Source organism: Lates calcarifer, linkage group LG15 (assembly GCF_001640805.2).
Source record: "Lates calcarifer isolate ASB-BC8 linkage group LG15, TLL_Latcal_v3, whole genome shotgun sequence".
NCBI classification, from domain to species: Eukaryota; Metazoa; Chordata; class Actinopteri; family Centropomidae; genus Lates; species Lates calcarifer.
This window is the reverse complement of record NC_066847.1, coordinates 842,618-856,995: the sequence shown is the minus strand read 5'-3', so window position 1 is coordinate 856,995 and position 14,378 is coordinate 842,618. Positions and strand designations below refer to the sequence as shown.

General features: G+C 40.1%; 1 protein-coding gene across 1 annotated transcript in view; it reads right to left on the bottom strand.

The window, feature by feature from the left end:
- The window catches only part of LOC108881847 (collagen alpha-6(VI) chain), a 67,549-nt gene extending 56,925 nt beyond the window's left edge, over window positions 1-10,624 (bottom strand). The window contains exon 1 of the mRNA XM_051076347.1: window positions 10,417-10,624. The gene's annotated coding sequence lies outside the window, so the exon portion shown is untranslated. The remainder of the gene's footprint in view (window positions 1-10,416) is intronic.
- Window positions 10,625-14,378: the final 3,754 nt, after the last annotated feature.

Here is a 14,378-nt window from a genome sequence, read left to right as displayed (position 1 = left end):
AAGGTTTTGGCTTTTGTGCTTTATGCTTCCTTTGAGGTTCTTGTAAAAACAACACTGTTTATCTTTGACATATCTTTACAGGACAACATTATTTTTGATGGTACTATGACTGTAATCCAGTTCATAAAAACCTTCATTATTACAAAAGGACAGGCGGTAAACCTGCTGCTGTCCAAGAGGGAAGACTGGGGACAATGAACTATTAATTGATGGAACATAATGAGTAAATTGAGCACCAACATTGAGTTGAAATTAATTGAAATTCATAGTGTTAAGTGAACAACACAACAGAACAAATGTGCCCTAACCTCTTACCTCGCTTGGTGGAAATGCAGATAACAGGGAAAATTTTCTTGTACAGATTTTCTAGGTCCACGAAATTGTCCACATAGAAAACTTTGGATATGTCATCCGCCAGCCATGATATTCAGCTCCTCCTTCTTTGCTTGCTCCACTCCAATGCTGATGACGGTGATCCCGTTTTCTCGCAGTTTATCAGATGATGACTTCAGACCTTCAGGGTCAGTGGCTTCCCCATCTGTTATCACCATGAGTATCTGAGGCACCTTGTCTTTTTTCCGGCCGCCATGTTGAGCACCAAAGTACTGTAAAGAGAATTCCAAGGCCTTGCTCGTGTAGGTGTTTATCCCTGGTGCCGTCAACTTTGAAATTGCATCAATAACATCTTGTTTGGACCCATAGGTTTTAAGAGTAAAAATAGACTTGGGATCATCGGCGTATAGAATGACCCCAAAACGCGTCCACTCCTTGCCAACTGTGGTTTTGGTCACTACTGACTTCATAAACGTTTGCATACTTGCAAACTCTGTTTGATCTATGCTTGAGGAGCCATCCACAAGGAAAATAATGTCAGCTTTTGAAATCGTCTTACAATCTGGTTGAAGAAAAAAGACAAATATGAAAAGTTAACTCAAAAAGGTCAATCAAACATTTTAGGAAATACCTTGATTAGTGCCAAATAACGAGTTAGGTGACTAGATAAAATCAACGTGACCTCAACTATATGACTAGGGCGTGTTTAGCCCAAGTGAACACAAAGACTAGGCTATCTTATTTGTATGAGGGATGGTGTTCAACTCTTTGAGTGATTCTGTAGAAAGTTTGAAGTTAATAACTTATGTGTTTTTTCTGTTTCAAGTCATTGAAAGTTGCAAGTTGGCCTTTGTGCAGGATTTGAACTTGTCCAACACTCACCCTGTTCACTTGATTTGGCCCCTTAGACTACGATCCCCTCCCAAAGACAAAGAGACAGTTCAATGATCACCATTTTGACAATGATGATGTTATTGCTGCTGTGACCATTTTCTTAAACAAAGCTGACATTAAATTTTCAATGACCCAAAACAGAAAATCCACAAAACTTTCTTATCATCACTCAAAAAGTTGACCTGCATGTACAGGTAACAAGAAGAGTTTAACTCATCTTCTGCTAGCATAGGACAAAAACTTATCAATCACCCTGTAGGTTGGATCTTGCTAGCTGCCAAGCTAGTCACCAATTCATCCTGCAGTTAACTGGTGTTGCTGACCATAGAAGTACAACAGAGCTCATACGTGGCAAATCCACTATGGGGACAGGACTCTGAAGATGCTGCTAACACTGACTATGCCCAGCAGTTGTTGGTCAACAAGTAGCTCCAATGCTGCCTGCTAAAACTAAAACTCCTCCTGTACATTTCTGTTATGTGCAAAAATAACAACTTGTGGGCAAATCATACATTTTGTTGATTTTTCTTTAACTTAAAAATAGGGAAAGTGTAGGCACCCTAATAAGTCACTTATACAACATGTAAATCATGTACCGTTCAGATAACATTTGTGGTGAGATAGTGATGAGTGCAATACATGCATGTGTTGTTTAACAAACTTCAAAACATTTTAAAGCTTATTTGGGGTACAGACTCATTACAGTGAACTGACAAACTTGTAATAAAAAAAGAGATTAAGCTAATGCTTCTACAAACTCATAGTCTGGTTTATCCAAGGCACTTTATTGGATAATCACATTCTGCTCTTACCTTCATCGCAGATCTTCACAATCAGCTTGTTCTCCAATGTCTTCAGCTCATCAAATTTGCTCAAATAAAAGACATTTTCTATTGAACCACTGATTTCTAACAGCTGGGAGGTAACAGCAGGCCCCACTCCAATGCTGTAGATCACCACTCCTTTCTCCCTAAGAGCTGCAGCAGGACCTTTGACCTCGTCCTGAGCCTCGCCGTCTGTTATAACTATAAGCCTCTGCCCCTTTTTTGGACGCCTTCCTTCGTTTGCATCAAAATACTGCGACACCTCTGTGATGGCTTTTCCTGTGAGAGTGTTTTGATTCATTTGCTGCATGGCATCGATGGTTCTCAACATCTCCTCTTTGCTGAAGGTAGGGTTCAGGGGAAACTCCAGTTTTTGATCAGTGCTGAACTGCATGACACCAACATGCACCTCAGTCTTCCCAATGACAGACTTGTTAATGATAGATTTCATGAAGTCTTTCATTTTCTCATAATCTTGGGAATAGATGCTCGCAGAGCTGTCAACTAAGAAAATGATGTCGAGCGATTCGTCTCGGCAAACTGTTGACACAGAACACATAAATGTTAGTGTGACATTCCTCTTTCCTCCCTTTTCTTGCCTTAGGGCTCAGTCATCGTTTATCACAGAGATTATAGGAAACAGACAATCTACTAGGGATGTTTCAAATGACTGATTGCACAAAACTAACACTAGTACCTTTGGAAGCTCACTCAAATGAACCCAGCACATAATGGCACAGTACGCACTTACATCATCGGTGACTTGGTCACTTCTTCCAAGTTCATATTTACCCAGTGTTCTCGTCAAACATCAAATTTACAACTTTTTAGCTGTTTGAAAAACTGTTATTGTAACTGCTATTACAGCCATAACTGAACTAGCCTCAGCCCCTTGATTGGCTTCTGCTGAGATGGTGACATTTAACCTGTGATGGTCTGAGGCTTATGCAATATGGTGTTTATTACAAACCATCAAAAATAGACATATTAAATAAACTAGAATTATTGTGTTTGAATGCCTCAGCCAACCAGTCCAGTCGCAGTTAATTATCATGTGAATTCCCGATTTATGGCCAAAAACATGTTATGTTACGTCACAGTGACCTTTGACCACCAAATTTTAATCATTCAAATTTCTTGTAAACTATAAATTCAAGAAATTCCCTCAAGGCGCTACTGTGATGTCTTATTCATGAGAATGGTACAGACAGATGGAAAACATAATACCACCAGCCACAGCTGTCACATAAAAATGATATTTGCATTTTTTTTTTAACATCCTCACAAAGACATAACAGGTGAATCACAGAATATACACTTGACTTAGCTCATGTTTCAAGCCCATATTTTTAGAATTCTGCTATAATACAATAGTCTATGTGATTTACAGCTTTTTTGCTTTGAGAGCAGAACCCTGAATGTTCTGGTTTCAACTCAACTGCTCTGTCTAGACAAGCTGTCCTTACCATCTGGGATACAGATGTCTCTGATGACGTCTTCTTTGATGGACTTCAGGGCATCAAAATTAGTGACTTGGAAAGTCCTCTTAGGGTCTCCAGCAATCTCTACCAGCTCAGCCTCATTTGAGTCTTTCACTCCGATGGCATAGATTTTGATACCTTGCGCCCTTAATTTTTCAGCAGGAATCCTGACTGGATCACTCTCATCAGATTTTCCATCTGTGATGACAATCAGGTATGTTGGGACATTTTGACGACGACTCACAAAGAGATCACCCATTTTTGACAGTGCTTTTCCTGTGAATGTCCGGCCTCTGATGTGTTCAGTATACTCCACAGCCCTCTCCAGCTTTCTAGCATCTGAGTAGGCTGCAAGGTCAAATTCCAAAACTGGGTCATCTGAGTATTTCACAAGCCCCATGCGGATATGTTTCGGCCCAATATTGAAGGCATGAATGAACTCAATGATGAACTTTTTCATGACACTGAAATCTTCATCCACAATACTTCCTGATGCATCCATCAGGAAGAAGATATCTGCTTCATCCTTTCGTTCACACACTGGAGAGAAAAAGGAACTACATTCATTATTCATTCATGATCAAAGAGAGGGGACATTAAAATTAACATTCACACTGGCAAATATTTGAGAAAAGGCTAAATTTAAATAGCTGCTCAAGAAGCAACAGGACAGGCAGGACAGGACGTTGGCTTAAAACCAACAATAACTTTGAAACTGAAGAGGCATTTCTGGCTTTCATTGTTCATTCTGTGAACAAGGTTTTTTAGTTTTTTTAGGATAGGTCAAAATTACTTGGTAGTCCACACATCCCACTCTCTTGTTTACTTTCTCTTTACATTAACTTCACATCCATAAACACAATAATCAAAAAACAATTGCTCAAACCTTTTTTGATGTCAGGTTTTTTGATCGCTTCATCAATGATGTTCTTGCACATGATTTTCTGCAGAGTCTGTGTCAGGGGTTTCAGGTTGGCAAAACTGTCCACAATAAAAACATGCTTTTCAGGTGGGTGATTTGCTATGTCCTTCAGTTCAGATTCAGTGGCATCTTTGACTCCAACAGCGTAAATGGTGACACCAGCCCGACGAAGACGAGTTGCTGCTTCAGTCACAGGATCCTGGGATTTACCATCTGTGATCACCACCGCCACCTTCTGAATACCTTTCCTGCTGCCCTTTTTTTCATTGAAGATGTTTTCCCTTGTGAAGTCTAGGGCAGCTCCGGTGTTTGTACCACCGCCATTGTAAGGCAGGATGTTGATGTACTGCAGGACACCAGCCTTGTCTTTGAATGTGTTAAGATAGACATGTGCTGTGGCTTCCGTGTTGTACGAAACAATGCCAACTCGTACTCTAGTCAGACTGACATTCAGGCCGCTCACAATCGAGTGCAGAAAACTTCGTACCAGCTGGAAGTTCTCAGTTCTAATGCTTCCCGACTCATCAACAATGAACACGATGTCTGCAACATTGGCACCTTTGCAATCTGTGAAAGGAGTGTAATTAATTTAGTTGAGACATCATCTACTTACCCATTCAAATATATTCAAAGATGAAACAAATAAGAGGAGTGCTCGCTATGTAACACAATCTTTAAAAAGTTTGTGAGCTATCTCTTGCTAACTGACCAGCTTACTTGATGCTTTTGGTGCTATTACTATCGTATAGGCCAATCCAGTAGGTATGATTTGCAGAACAAGCAGCTGGGTCAAAAACCAGCATTAAACTGTTAACAAAATAATGGGTTTTTGTGTCTATTTTGAACATACCATTTATACACAACCATTTATAGATTGACTGTTAATAAAATGTTGGAAAATCCATTTTCAAAAGCCAATTACAATGAAGGATAAAATGATTTAAAAGAAAACCTTTCAAATAATTATTTATTATATTTTTTTTAGTTGACTCCAAAGTAACTGATGCAGAAAATTAGATAATGATAACAGTATCAATGAAAATTCTCTCACCTTCAGCAACATCCTCCTTTTCCTCAGTTACGATCAAATCCTTCAGAAGAGTTACTCTGACAGAATCAAATGAATTCTCAACTCTTGCAAAACGTTGTATTTCACTCAGTGATGCACCTCCACTCATCCCCACTATAATTATGCCTTCTGCTTCGATTTTAAGAGCCTCCTTAGACACCGCCGGGTCGTCTGAGTCTTTTCCACTCACAACAATCAGAAACTGTCGGGCACCCCGGTGCGCACGGCCCCCAGCCTCAGGTGTGAAGAACCGAGTGTTGACGTCCTGCAGAGCCCTGCCCAGGTTACGTGGTTGGTTGGGTTGTGGGCGCAGACGCAAACGTCGGACAGCGCCAATGGTCTCCTGCTTGGTTTGATAAGTATTAAGAAGGAATTCAACCTTGGTATCTCGACCATACTGAGCCAAACCAATGCGGTAGGCGGACGCTCCAACATTAAGTTGTCTGATCAATTCTATAAGTTCTGACTTAAACTCAGAGAACGTTCCTTGAGTTATGCCACTGTCCACCAAGAAGAAAATATCTGCAAACTTGTCCACCAAAGCTGAAATAAGACATAACAAATAATTATTGCATTTTTTACAGTATAGTACAGTCTGCTAATCAGGCTCAAGTTGTCAGAAGAAGAAGCCACATATGGATTTTTGTATTTTAAGGTTATAACTGCGCAGTAATGATTTTCTCCCCAAAATGATAGCAAAAGATCAGAACAGTAGTAAACTAATTGTGAAGTACTGTCTACGATAAGGGTTAGCAGCAGGGTGGGACAATTAATCTCTGGCTAAGATTCAAACAAACAAGCCCAGTATGACTTCAACCTTAATGGACAAAAACCTCAGTAGTAGCCACAGATAGTCTTGGATTTTCTCCATTTCAAATGACAAACTGTGGCTATTTCTTGTGATCATTTGCCTTACCTTGTCTCAAATCATCCACAGAGGTGCAAACAACTTGTAGCAGATCCTTCCTCAGATCCTCCAGAGCCTGGTAATTGTCAATGGTGTGTACAAAGCGCGTTGGGGGCCAGTTGGCAATGTTCTTAAGCTGCGTCTCATTGATTTGTCCCACCCCGATGGCAAACACAATGACTCCGAGTTTCCTAAGCTTTTCGGCGGGATCAACCACTTCATCTGTGGACTCCCCATCTGTGATGACCACAGCAATCTGAGGCACCCGTTGGCCGATTCGGCTCCCTGCGTCTTTGATGAAGTACTGAGTATGGAGGAAGTCCATGGCCTTGCCCGTGTTTGTCCCCCCTCCTTGCAGGGAAAGTCTGTCCACTGCAGCCAGCAGTGATTTCTTGTCTTTGTGGTCTTTCAGCAGGAACTCCCGCTGAGGGACATCACTGTACTGTGCCAAGCCGATCTGAACTTTGTTGGGTCCGATGTCGAGTGCCCTGATGATGTTGCGGAGAAAATTCTGGACCTCCTGAAAGCTGTCAGGGCTAATGCTGGAGGAGCCATCGACCAGGAAGACGATGTCAGCCACAGTGGCATTTTCACACACTGGACAAGGAAAGGAAATTCAGCGTTGTATGTTCATGAATAACTAGTCAAGGGAAAATGTTGCCCAACACCCATGTTGTGTCTCAATTCTCATACTTCTAAACTCATGCTTACTATTTTGAGTGCATAAGTGCATTCACAAATGTAGAAACATGCAATGCCCTATAAGTAACTGGTTGATGTAGAACGATGGATACTTCTCACTCTCAATGGTCAGCATCTTGGCTACGTAGCAAAAGAATGGCAGGCAATGGCCGTATAATCCTCATTTCTGGTGAAGTGCTCAATGGCCATGTTTGATTTGAGACAACACATAACGCCAGTGTGTCCACAGTGTACTTCCACTAAAGTGTACTAACTGAAGTATCTGATTTGAGACACAGCATTGGAGTACATTGTCCTATAACTGTGAACCAGTGCCAAAAAACACAACTCACCAATCTCAGCAGCGATGCCATAGGAATACGCTGCTATGATGAGGCTGAAGAGAACACCTGTTCTTCCCTTCATTTTGGGACCACTCAGGAGATTCTCTTTTCCTACAGTGCAGATACAACAGAGTTGGTACTGTCACTTTTCTTCAACTTCAACGCTTGCTAATGAAATACAAAAAAAAAAGTCCTGCTGAAACAGCAAGACTGGAAAGTATTGTTTAAACATGCAGAGAAAATGTCAGTGAACTCTCAAACTTATCAATTAAAAGTCTGAAAGATCAATAGGTCATTTTAATTTGTCTGCCTTGTAGTCCACCAGGGGATAGAACCACGGTCCCATGAACCCTGAATGGAACCGGTTCAAGAACCAGAGCGACAGGCAATAGATGAGTTCAGATTTACTACTGTGATTATATTATTGCAAACTAGAAAATGTCACCTTTACCCCTAATGTCTTCATCTATGGTGTAGAATTCAAAATGCCAAGTTTTCTCCATTTTGCATTAACATAGAAAGCAACAGAAAGTTTTGTTTACTGATAAGATAGCAGGCAGTGCAGTAAATCAAAGTGACAATGATTAACACTGGCGCACTGTGAGTGCTGACTACAAGCAGATCATTTCAGATAAACACTACATTTTGAACACTAGTTCAAATTTCAATTTATCTGTTGTTGTTCTCTTTGATAACATAAAATAAAGAAAACCAGCTAGCTGTGCTGAACAGATGAGATCATGTATATTGTATATTATCTAGTGTTTTATATCTCTGATGGAAAAAATTATGTTGATTATTTTCTGGATTGTTGTGCTGATAAGATGCAAAAAAAAACAAAACAAAAAAAAAATACAATAATTAATTATCAAAATAGCTGCATTTTCTGTCAATCAACTAATCATGGCACATTTTATAGTTTTGACGCCTGCTGCTTATTTTATAACAGGATTGAAGCAATGTTAAAGAACAGTTCAAAAAAAGACACCATGCTATGGCTCTGATTTTAAGCCAATTGCCAAAAGCCAAATTAGCTCAAGTGCAACTTGCAACAGCTGATAGTAATGACTCATTTCTCTTACTGCAGCAGATAATTGGAACCATTCATGAAAAAAGTTTCAGTCCAGACCCACTCTCACAGGATCACAGCTTCATTCTCAGTTTGAGTTTTTCCTCCCTCACATTCAGCCCGAGAGATTGTATCCATCACAAAGCTTTATTAGATACCACTGATCTTTGCTTGGGATAAAAACCACTCTTTGGTTGACCTGTTCCTAACACAGCAACATTTGTCACAGAGGCAGTTTTTAGTACTTTGGCAGGAAACTTGACTGGTGAGTAGCTGAGATCAAAACAAAGACCAGGTTCAAAGACAGGCATAGTCTGACCCATGACTGAGAAATCATAAATGACTTTCAGTGGTGAAGAAGTAATCAGATAGATTACATGCATGAAAGTACCACACAGTAACACAAACACACAAACAGATGGAGGCAGTGGTATTCCAGCAGCTCCTGAGGTTGTCTAGTAGTGATATACAGAGATGTTTCTGGATCTTCCTCTTTAATAAAAAGCTCTGTCTCTGTAGGAATCCTATCCATAATGTTGTCAGACTCTTGGAATAACAATCTGAGCCTGTCAGTGACAAAAACAAGAACTTTAGTGGACAGACCATGACATGGCTGGGTTCACCGTTCTTGATCAATACTGCACCAATTCCAAAGACTTCTGTCCCTATCAATCATTTACACCCAAAAACATGGGAAAAACACCAGAGTCATCCTTGAACTTGTAAAATTATAGAATACAGGCAGTAAACAACAAGACAACATTTATTTTTTTTCATAAAGACCAGTGACAACTCATGAGGTTTGTTGGCAAGAAGAGAAGTCGTATCACCAGACTTAGCCCTCAAATTCAACAACTGCAGCATCAGCAAGAACAAAACAGCGAATCACAGAAATAAAAATGTTCTGATTCTTTCACAGCAGTTATGTTCTGAAGCACAAATAAACACAACCATACAAGCAGAGGGCAGATAAATACACCTCCACATACTTCTTGTGTGACATACATGACGATTGAGAGGATGACTGAGTGATCAGTTAAAAACATTTGACCCAAACTATACTCTGTATAAAATGTGGTCATGTTTAAAAATTTTCACGCAAATCTGCAATGTAAAAAACACTTTCAAACAAGCAACAGTTCTCTATCAGCACAAAGCTACTGCAGCTGTAATAGTGTTGATAATCAATTGATACTACCTGACAAATCAAAGCAAAAATCCAATACTGCTCTGTATCAGTGCATAGATAGACAGATAGATAGATACATAGATAGATAGATGTTTATAATGTATATATATTGTCTTGTTTATTTTTAACCGAAACATTTAACTGAAATCTGGGTGATAAGAATTCCACCTTAGCTTTAAAGTGGTGCAGTCAAATGAGAATAAAATGTTTGAAATGACATAAAAAGCAGAACCTGATGCATTAGTTGTCCGATAGTAATAATAATATAATGTAGTCTGCAGACACTGTATTTAACACTCAATGCTCAGTGCAGACTTCTCTGCACCTCTCTCATGTTCAGCTGAGTATCTGAAGCCCTGTACAGTCCTGTGCATCTCGTGGCCGGCGACGCCCCACAAATGCAGACAAGTGCCTTCCCCTGGTCACCTACAGGTGTGTGAGCCCAGCAGAGAACTGCGCACAGAGCTCCATATACTCCAAAAATAAAGAAACTGGGTATGGGTAAAGTAACGAAATCCAAAAATGAGTCCTTCCTGACATTAGAGACAGCTGCGAGGAACTTTTAAGAAACTGAATTTTGCAGATCTATATGTGAGTCTGCAAAGTCAAATTTCATCATGTTCATTTTCCAGCTGTTAAATTCTGCATCTTTGCACATTTTCTATGACTGCACATGAGTAAACAGACATTCAGAGTCACTTACAGATCTGCTGCTGCAGCATCAGTTTCCTCTGCATCCAAACACACGAGTCCCTCCGTCAGGCAGTGAGCTGAAGGTTTGTTTCTGGAGGATGATGAAGAGGAGGAGGAAGAGAGGGAGGAGGAGGGACGATAAGACCTGGCTGACGGACTCCTCCTCCCACCACACTCTGCAGAAGAGGTAGATAAACTGTAATTCATTACTTTTTATTTGTGTATGTGAATCAGGGCAACTGTAACTGCAGCTTTTTTTCATCTTCAGGATCGGGCTTATAAATCCATCATCAAGTTGAAGCTCATTTATGTAAAGTCCTCCAAAGTTCTCAATAAAGTTAGTTTCCAACATTCAAGCCAAAGGAATAATTTGTCCATTCTGGGAAAAATCCTTGTTAGATTTCTTGCTAAGAATTAGATGAGAACATCGATACCACTGTTACAAGTCTGTTAGATATGAAGCTACACTGCCTAGCCCAAGAAAAGTCACCCCCTGAATTTAACTAAGCAAATAGTTGATAATTATCCTTCAGGATTTCCTGTATCTGTTTTACCCTCTACCTTCACAAGCCTTCCAGGTTCTGCTTGAGAAAAGCATCCCCACATCATGATGCTGCCACCACCATGCTTCATGGTGGGGATAGTGTGTTTGTGTCCACCAAACATATTGTCTAGTCTGATGGCCAAGAATTCAATTCACTTATCTGACCCAAGAACCTTCTTCCAGTTAACCTTGGAGTCTTCCATATGCCTTTGGGTGAACCCTCATCAAGATTTAAACTAAAATAAGCCCATTGTCTCCATATGCTGACTTCACTACTACAAACTACTTCTGTTCCAGACTGACTGGCACATCAGAGTAAGAAGAGAGGTGAATGCACTGATGCACCCATCATGCCTAGCACCTACAGTACAAGTCTGTGGCAGCAGTGTAATGATCTGGGGTTGGTTCAATTGGTCAGGTCCAGGTTCAGCAACGTCATATTCCCAAAAAATTAGCTCAGCTGACCTGCATATATGAACCACAAGGTTTGTCCATCAGTGGATTTTTTCTTCCCTGATGGTGTGGTCATATTCCAAGAAGACAACGCCAGGATGAAAGAGTGGCTCAGGGAGCATGAGACCACAGAGTCCAGACCTTCCAGATCTTTGGGACGTGTTGGAGAAGACGTTACGCAGCAGTCCAACTCTCCCATTATAAACAAGATCTTGGACAGAAATAAATGTTGTGACATATCATGAACTTATCAAAACGATGCCCGGCGAATGCATGCCGTGATCAAAACTAAAGGCGGTCCAATATAGCATTAGAGTGCGTGACTTTTTAGGACCGGGCAATGTAGTAACAATGATTGTTCTTGACATGAAGCTAAAATTTGAATTTTCTTCCTGAGAAATGACATGTGATGACTGTTGGCTTCTTCTGCTTTAGAAGAATAAAACAGATGTTTGTGCTCTGGACCTTCACACACTGAGCCTTATGTTGGAAGGTGTTCAGTTTGGTCACAGTGGACATGTGGGTGATTTCCGAAGAAAACTGGTTAATATACTTTATTTGGCCACAGAGGAGAGAGAATAATAAAAGATGAAAATTATCAGGAAATTTTCAAGAAAAGGCTGGAGCAGAAGCATTTAGGTAGCACCTTCTCAACCACACCTGATTTTCAGATCAATCCTGACTGCCTCTTTACTGTTACAGTTTGGTTTGGTGCCTGTATCATAGAGACGCTGAAAAAGGTCCCAGCTGGTGCTAAAAACCATGAAGGGAGTTAACAGCTCAACTCTGCTTATCAGCTCAGCAGAGAGTCTGCAGCTCATCGCTCAAACTGCAGCTACCAAAGAAAACAAAACTATTCTTACAGTCTCTCTTTAGAAAAGAAATAATCTTCTCATTCCAACTCGGAGGGATAAGTTGGCAAAAGAAGGTTAATAGCTCATAACAAACTTCCTTTTATAGAAATAACACTGAATTCACTTGAACTTGACTAACAAATGTCTCAAAGCACTGGCTTCACCCATTTCTGTTTAAACTGAGATGAACCGGTTCCAGAGGCCAGCCAAGATGCTACCCCAGTATTTAACTCAAACAGCTGCTAGCATGGCTCAGTCTGCACAGTTAGACAGGAAAGAAGATAAATCCCAGGCTGGATCTGTGAATCTCTGTCCAAGTGAAGAATCATGTGGTCCAGATTTCCAGAGAATTTGAGGACAGAGTTGGCTCTTACATCATTATGAAAACAAGTCTGAAGTTTCAGCCAAGCTTTTCTACAGTCAGCGGGGCAGACAATTAGCTCCTCTGGTTAAAGCTACAGAGTCAGAGCTCCAGTGGATGTTGGCTTCTTCTCAAAGGCAGTCCAGCTTGTGTCAAGTACAGAGCTGTGACTTTTGTACTTCTCGCTTAGTGGCGGTCACAAGAGACTGAGCTTTCAGATCACAGTTGGAGAACACAGTCTGATTGGACAGGTGAAAATGTGTTAATGTTGTCTTCTTCTATCTGCTGATTGTAATGTTTAAAACAGCAAAGGATTTTATTTATTTCTCAAACCACATCTGAATCTATGGACCCAGCCTGCCTTGTGTCCACAGTCCTGGTGTGATGGTGGGTGGGATGTTTTCTTGACTCACTTTGGGTCCTTAATACCAATCAGTCACCAATCAGTCTGAATCAGAGTTTTGTTGCTGACCATGTTCATCCCTTTATGGCCACAGTTTACCATCTTCTAACGGCTACTTCCAGCAGGAGAATGATTCTTCAGTGGCCTCCCCAGTCACCAGAAAGTTTAGTTAGATTTAACCTGACATCTTGAATACAGAACTTTTTTCTGACTCTAGAGCTGAAACTATGAGTTGACTGTAGCAAAAATTAATCAATGAAGCCATTTATTGCACAACAACACAGAAACCTCTCTCGTTCCAGTTTTTTTAAATGTGAGGATTTTCTGCTTCTTTGTCACATGTGACAGAAAACTGAAAATCTTTGAACTGTTTGTTGGACAAAAGAAGATATTTGAAGACTTTTGTGACGTACTGACGTGAGGAAATTAATGGAAAATAATCATAAAATGATTCATCATTAATCAAAATAACTATTACTTGCAGCTTTATCAGAGATTATCATTAGAACACCAGAAGAAGCTTAATTAAAATGTAATGTTACATGCATAATATCATTAATTTACCCCCTTTATTTTGACTTAAAAAGAGAAATCTTGCTTTTAGTTTAAAAACCTGCAGCCTGTTTCTTCCACCATCAACAGACTGAGTCTTGATTATCTATTTCCAGTGAGTTACGAGTCTCTGCAAGCTGAAAAGATGGCTGTCTGCCCAGTGTGGAAAAAAACTACAATGCTTTGAAAAACGATCTGCAGTAATAGACAGTTATCAGTGATTTAAATCTGTGAACAATTGAAAAGAAATTACATTTCAGTTTTTTTTTCCAAGGAATGTTCAGTGAATGTCTGACAACATTATGGATAGGATTCCTACAGAGACAGAGCTTTTCATTAAAGAGTAAGAACCAGAAACATCACCAAATATCACTACCAGACTCCATTAACAAAAACAGTAATTTTACAGAGCAGAACACAGGAGCTGCTGGAATACCACTGCCTCCATCTGTTAGTGTGTTTATGTTACTGTGTGGTACTTTTACTTCAGTAAAGTATCTGATTACTTCTTCCACCACTGAAAGTCACACAGTAACACAGACACACTAACAGATGGAGGCAGTGGTATTCCAGCAGCTCCTGTGTTCTGCTCTGTAAAATTCCTGTTTTTGTTAATGGAGTCTGGTAGTGATATATAGAGATGTTTCTGACAGCTTTATTCAAGGTTTGATCATTTACAGATTGTAAGTGTTACTGCTTCACTTTTATCTTTTTTGGCTCGTGAAGAACACTTGAACACTGCATCATTCTGCAACTAGAGATTATTTACATACCTGTTGATTATTTTCTCAATTGTTTGGTTTGT